The sequence below is a fragment of the Bidens hawaiensis genome, unplaced genomic scaffold (assembly GCF_021521415.1).
Source record: "Bidens hawaiensis isolate Kalapana, Puna unplaced genomic scaffold, B.hawaiensis_p1.1 tig00038211_1, whole genome shotgun sequence".
NCBI lineage: Eukaryota > Viridiplantae > Streptophyta > Magnoliopsida > Asterales > Asteraceae > Bidens > Bidens hawaiensis.
This window is the reverse complement of record NW_027496716.1, coordinates 1-7,805: the sequence shown is the minus strand read 5'-3', so window position 1 is coordinate 7,805 and position 7,805 is coordinate 1.

The window sequence follows — 7,805 nt, the reverse complement described above, 5'->3', positions numbered from 1 at the left end:
ACCGCCGGCTCCGTGAAAGATGCTGTAAAAATTGCACTCACGGCCGGCGGAGACACCTTCTCAGCTGGAACAGCCTCAGGAAGGCTGGAACCAGCGGAAGCAGGCGCAGACGCCTGGGTCGACGCCTCAGGAAGGCTGACCGAGCCTTCCCTCATTGGCGGGGGAATACTTGCTCCAATTACACCCGGGAATGCGTCAACATCCACACCTGCACAAGCAAAAGTGTTAGAAAAATTTATTTGAAACAACAAATCTAGACAAGAATTATGGGGGTACTTACGGGGTTTCTTGAGCTTGAACGTACGGACGAGCGGGGGCGAACCCGATGGAGCCGGCCTCTTGACACCGGTAATCGTCGTCGTCGCTGCCTCCCCGGAGGTAACAGCTACAGCCTCCGGAGCGGTGGTCTCCTCACCACCAGGCTTCCCCGCCACCTCTGCACTATCTGACTCCGAGTCAGATAGGACTACCGGGTCGGCCGTAGAGGCCACCTTCTCCTTGCCTTTCCCGACGGCAGCCTTTTTCTTCCGCACCAGTGGAGGACCTTCTGCGGATTCCTCAGAAGAAGAAATGTCAACTCCAGCAGCAGGCACAGCATTGAGAGGTTCAGGGTAGAAGATAGGCTTACCTGGCCGTCGGTGGCTCAGGATCTCTTGGCCTGGCGGGTAAACCTCCACGAACCGACCCGCGGTCTGCTCTAAGATGGGCAACTCGTTCTCGTCCAGAGCACGAGTACCCATCCGCGCGGGACCACCTTCCTCCCGCGGGTTCAGGAGCGACTGAAGATCGTTCCCCTCTGAAATCAACAAGAAAGTTAGAAAAAATCGAAGTCAGCAAATGAAACAAGACGTACCATAAGGGACAGAGTTCGAACCATATTCAAGGACGATCGGAACCTTATCCGCATTCGCCGCCTTCCACACCCGGCTCATCCCCAGCATCACCATCGCCGACTCCGGAAAACGGAAAACCGGGGACTGGACCCGGGATATCTTCGAGAACCATTCCGCCTCCTCGTAGTTGAGGGCGGGAAGGTTCGGAAGCGCCTGGCCATTCTTGAACTTCATGGCGATGGGGATGGCGCGAGCGGATATGAAGAAGAACTCTCTTCTCCATGAGCGAAGACTCCGCTCGGTGGTACAAATCTTTAAACCCTTGATACGGGTTGTAAGAGTGTACCACCCCTGGATGCACCTCCAAGTGTAGAAGGTCATCAGACGGTCAACGAGGGGCTCAAGGCCCAGTATCCGGCACACCCACTCAAAGTGCCGGACCTTGGCAATGGCCATGGGGTGCACCTCTGTCAGGTGCACACCGTGCCTCTCCAGGACACGGTACACAAACTTTGTCAACGGAAACCTAAGGTTTCCGTAGACAAAGAATGCAGCATAAACCCCGATCTTGCCATTAGGGGCATCGTACACAGTATGGTGGGGTTCAGGAAACTCAGGCTCGAGAGACTCGAGCATGAACTTCCTGACGATATACTGGTACAGATCGACAGGAAGGGAGCACTGGCATTCGCCAGCAGTCTTCTGGTCATCAGCATCATGAGAAGACATGGTGGAAGAAAGATGAAAAGAGATTTCAGGGTAATGCTTTACTGAACAGAAAAATTCGCCGGAAATTACTTGAGAAGAAGAGATGAAAGTGAAAAGTGTGAATTGCAAATAACCCTCTCCCCCTTTATATAGTAATCGCAATTAATGCGATGAATTTAATACGGAAGAGAGAGAAATCAAAGGTGCAATGAAACTATGACGCGTGGCAAAAGCAAGCTGGCAACATCTGTCACAAGGACGTATGCCAGAGATTTCGCGGCTACGCGCCCGAAATCCCGTGCCCACGCGCCTGAAAAAGCAACTGGAATGACCATGTTCTGTCACGTCACCATAACTCCCTGCACGTCCTGACACAGTCAGAAGAAACCGTCGCACGACGTTTCAGAGGTTTGGACTTATCTTTTCTCCAACTCTTCGAATTTCAAAATTCAAAATTCGAAAATATTAAAAAGTAAGCGGAAAATACCCCTTACTCCTTGGCAAGCAAGTAACCGTAAGACGGATGCGGATACAGTGTAAAGGCAAAACCCTTCACATACCTAGCACCCGCAGGGAATTGAAGCCAAATAAACCTTGGCAAACAAATAACCGTAAGACGGCTGTGGGTACAGTGTTAAGGCAAAACCCTTCACATACCTAACACCCGCAGGGAATTGAAGCCAAGAAAACCTTGAACAAGTAACCGTAAGACGGATGCGGGACAGTGTTAAGGCAAAACCCTTCACATACCTAGCACCCGCAGGGAATTGAAGCCAAGTACCTCGGCAACCAAGTAACTATAAGACGGGTGCGGGTACAGTGTAAAGGCAAAACCCTTCACATACCTAACACCCGCAGGGAATTGACGCCAGGAATACCTTGGAAGTAAAGTAACCGTAAGACGAGCACAGGTACAGTGTTAAGGCAAAACCCTTCACATACCTAGCGCTCCGCTGGGAATTGAAACCAAGAAGGATCTTCTGGGCAATGCTTGCGAAAACGGAAATAACATCCCCGCATAGCGGGAACGTCGAGAACTACGTTGTTTGAAGCTCCAAGATGAAATTGGTGGTCTTAACATAATTGATCACTATGTTCAAAACTACCAAAACCTCATGGAAAATACATACAACTGGGACTCAATGCTCCTGACTTGCGAGGAGGTTACAGACCTACCCGCATCATACCCAAAGACCAAGCAGGAAACTCGGGCATTTCTGCAAGTGACAAGGACTTCCGCGGAAAGAATCCCCATGGAAAACCTTACAAAACCCTTTTCAAAACCCTTTGCTCAAGTCCAAAAGTTCACCTCATTTTATTAAACACTCATGAGAAGAACATTGGACTGGGGGGACTTGAAGGAGGTCCCAGCAGAGCCCAGTTGGACCCGCAAGACTCACCTTAAACAGGGACGTCTGCGCAGAGACCAACTGGATCCGCAGGACCAACCATGCTCAGAGACGTAACGTCCTTACGCGCAGTACGCAAGCTGGTCCCGCAGGAAATGCCTCCCAATGGTGAAGGACTCCGCCTGTCCCCGCAGCCTCGGATACAAGCCATTAGGGAAGGCCACCCGCGCAGCATGGCTACACGCACAAGGCACTTAACTCTCCCCAGTGTCACCTGAAGGAATGAGCAAAGGCGGGAGGGAGAAAACTCCCGCCTAAATGAGCCAGTCCGTATGATGGAGGATCTTTTGTGTGATACCTGACGAGGTACAGACAAAAGATCTGACCAAGAATGCGACAGCTCACTGACAGCAGCATGGCAGACAGCACGCCACAGCACTGTGACCAATAGCCGCCGCCTACCCACCAACTCCTGCCATACCACGTGCCTAGCCTGTAGTTGGCAGAAGAGGAAGAGTGCACGACACGCCTGCTCTGTGTCAGCCGCTACCTATCCACCACTCACAGGCAGGGCACGTGCATAGGTTACAGTTGGTAGCGTGTTGGGCCGGCTAAACCCCTTGGAAACCTACCTTCGGCTATAAATACCCCAATGGTATGATCATCTTACAATATCATATCTTATTACATTATCTTATCTTATCATATATACCTGATATCTGCTCTAGCAATCTCTTAATATACTTTCATATTTAAAGAGCAATCTAGTCTGATTCTCACGCCGGAGGGTGGTCACAAGGAGGAACCCCCCCCTTCTCAGTGACGAGCTCACGGTGTCTGTTTTGCAGGTTATCAGAAGAACCATCTTCCAAGGGTCTAAACCCCTCGTGGGAAACATCTCTCCAACCCCCAGGTTACCAGTAATCTGTCCGGGGTCCGGTTAGTGTTTCTTCAGATAGTGAAACTGAAAGATGATGACGATAGCATAGGACACGAATCATAAGTCATGAGTTACATAGATCTGATGGAAACACCGAGGTTAAATAAGATAGTTAAAAGTACAAGTTTATGTTGGGTAAGTTGTGTGTTGTGATGGAGTGTTAAAACTTGTAAGGTTTGGTTTTGGGGTTTATTGGTTTTGGGGTTTATGACTTTACGTGGTGACGTTTATCTTGCGTTTTCGAATAAAATTTACACTGACGTTTTGATAACTTGGTTTTGAGAAAATCAACGTCGAAACTTTGATAAAAGAACATTAACGTTCATTTTGTGGTTTCGGATGAAATTACGTCGACAACTTGGTTTTAAAATAAAGTCACGTTGAAACTTGATAAGGAAAAAGTTAAAAGTTAAACTTGTAGTGTTGTTTGTACCGACCTTGAATTGGGTGTTAGTATATTTGTTTTCAACAAAAAAAAAAATAATAAAAAAGTAATAGTAGTTAATAATAATAATCAAAATTCGAACATATAATGTAATAATAATAATACAATGAAAGCAATAATTAGTTACATTTTGTGGTAAGAAATAGATATGGTGTTTATGTGACTCGTATGCTTTTAGCAGTTAGTTTCAACAACACCATGTACTAATAATGGGAGACTAGGTGCGTATGTGGCATTCTTACTAGCTGGATTCTCGAACAGAACGTGCTTTACCTCGCCGCATTGTCGTGCCTTTAGATGCGTGTTTACGAGCGTTGGCCTTAGGTGAAGGTTTTTCCCAATTCAAAAATCGAGAGTGTCCCGATATGATGAATTTAGTCAGTGGATCATTTGGAGGATTATTTGACCACTAAAAAAAATTACATTTTATGGTGAAATCAATTTGGATCTCAAGCCCATAGATTGCTTAGCCCAAATACGCATTAAATAAAGAAAAGGACAACGTCGGTGGCCCACCTCAGAAACCACCGTTTTTGATATGTTAAATATATAGTACTAGCTTTAGCGCGCGTGTAGTGGACGTGTACAAAAAAAACCGGTTTGGGACCGGTTTTAGGCAAATCGAACCGAACTGGTTTGGGTTTAAAACCGATTTCACCCAAACCGGTTTCCAAACCGACCCAAACCGTCAGTTTCAGGACCGGTTCCCCTTCAAATATATCAAACCAGTTTTAAAACCGAACCGGTTTGAGAAAAACCGGTTTAAAACCGGTGAAACCGGTTTATAAACCGGACCGACCCGGTGTGACCAGGTCGGCCTATATTGCTTCGAAACCGGTTTATAAACCGAACCGGTTTGAGCCAAACCGGTTTTGACCAGCCGTTGACCAAACCGGTTCGGTTTATAAACCGGTCCGGTTTGGGTTTAAAACGGTTTTGTACACCTCTAGCGTGTAGCACACGACAGGATGATCAAAATAATTATGTTACAAATAAATAAATACATAATGTATATGAAAAATGTATTACCTTTATGCCTATGTCATTATACATAAATTAATTTTATTTATATCACAAAATGATTTTTTTCAAAAAAAATAAACTTAATAAAAAAAATACTGCACCTGCAAAATTATACCTAATAACACTTCATCTATTGAAAATTTATTCTCAGTGTCATTTGTGTATAATTGAAAGAAATTTGGTTATGAACCAATTTCAAAGAATACTTCTCATATAATAATATTAAGTTACAAACAATTAAGTTACACGGGATGATAAAAATAATTAAGTTACAAATAAAGAAATACATAATGTAGATGGAAAAATGTATTAAATCTATGTCTATGTCAATAATTTTATTCAAAAGGTAACAAACTTAATAAAAAAAAATACTACACCTGCAAAAACATACCTAATAACACTTCATTTATTGAAAATTTATTCTCAGTGTCATATATGTATAACTGAAAGTAATTTGGTTACGAACCAATTTCGGATAATACTTCTCATATATAATATTTTTGAGCTACACTATGAAAAAGATTTTGATAAGTTTGAGGGGTTTCTCGACTTTACCAATTAACAAAAATAATAATAACAGGTTAACCCGTTCAATTTTGTGAATGTTTTGCTTCACTTGAGCATAATTTTGTTTGACATGTTTCACATACAACATTCTGATAACTATTCAAGGAAAAGTTAATGCTGACACAAATGTTTATAACTTAATAAAAGTTAGAAGCGTTGATAGGTCTAGAGATGACATGTGAAAGTGTTTGTCATTTTTTCTTAAATTTTAATAGTCATGGGAAAAATACTCAATATGCAAAATCCCGAATCTTTTGACTATTTCCAAAAATGTCCTTAAAAATAAATTCGAAACCCAATCACAATTTAAATTCCAGCTTTCATTTGTTTTACATTTTCAAGTCAAAACTTTGAACCCGTAATAAGTTTGACGATAAATCTATTTGCACTATCAAATTTTATAAAATATTCCATATTACCCATATTTTACCCGTAACAAATTTGAGCCAAATGTGTGTAAATGTTTTTTTATGAAAGTGTATAAATATAATATAAATATAGTTTTTAAAAAAATGAACAATTTTATAATGTTATAGATATAATATAAATGGGGTGTAAAAGGAAATTGAATAATTAATGATATATGACATATATTAGTTTTGGAGGGAAAAAAATTACGAGGATTAACCACAAACTAACGCGTGTCACAATTATTTTACGTTATTAGAATAGGTAGATTTTTTTTGTTTATTTACTTTTTAGCGTCGTGTACAAATAAAACAAATAAATACCGGAATATAAAGAAAAAATGAATCGCATAACAAAGTTTTTTTGGAAGTCCCAAGATGACAAGGTCTTTAATAACATCCCTATTTCGGTGGATAAAGTAGTAGAGGATATCAAGACGACTTTATTGTTGTGGTTGCCGCGTAGACGAGCATAGATAGTATTCCACAAAAACGGCTCTCATTAAAAGTGGTATTAATCTTGATTAGGATACTCATGCGTTAGGTAGATTGTTTCCGGAGACGTCGGTTCATATAATGGTCCAATGTCGGGTTGCAAAATGGATTTGGGAAAATTCCCGAAATAAACGTTTTCAGGTTTTAGGTGTCATTTGCAAGAAATTCCCAAAATATGTATTATAAACTTGTCGTGACGAGTAGTTTATGATTACACACGAATAGTTTGTAGAACCAGTTAAAACTTGCCACGTGCCTTTAGATTAATCGTAACGAGCAAATTCACTAATTATTTACTCGTCACGACTAAATAAGTTGCATGCCTCGTAATCAACGCCCACGAGTAATTCATACGTCTTTTAGTCGCGACGACTAGTTTACCTGGTTTACATATGCTACACGAGCAGTTTATTAGTAGTTAACTCGCCGCTACTAGTTTAACCTTACAATCTACCCATCGCGACTAAAGAACTTATAAATTACTCGTGGACGTTGATTACGAGGCATAAAACTTATTTAGTCGTGACGAGTAAATGGTTAGTAAATCTGTTTGTTATGGTTAGTTTAAAGACGTGTTTCAAGTTTTAATTGGTTATACAAACTACTCGTCACGACTGGATTATAATACCTATTTTGGGAATTTCTTGCAAATGACACTTAAAACCTGAAAAATGTTTTCATAAACGTTTATTTTAATTTGGGAATTTTCTCAATGGATTTGGTGCGATATTCATAAGTGGGTAAAATTACCGGTTGCGTCGGGACTCGATTAGTCCCTACTAAACACAAAATGCAAGCAATTTTACTTGTCACGCTGTGATTGATTTAGAATGCCCGAAATGACAAGGTCTTTAAGTATCCCAATCTCGATGGAACAAAGTGGATAACAAGGCGACTTCATCTTATGGGTGTCACATAAGATACGGAAGGTGATAATAGATTGGGAAGTTGCCTTTGTATATTACCAGTTTTCTACTTTTGTTGTTTGTCTTATCATCTTATGGCTTGCAAGTTACCTTCTTTTTCTTTTTTATTAAT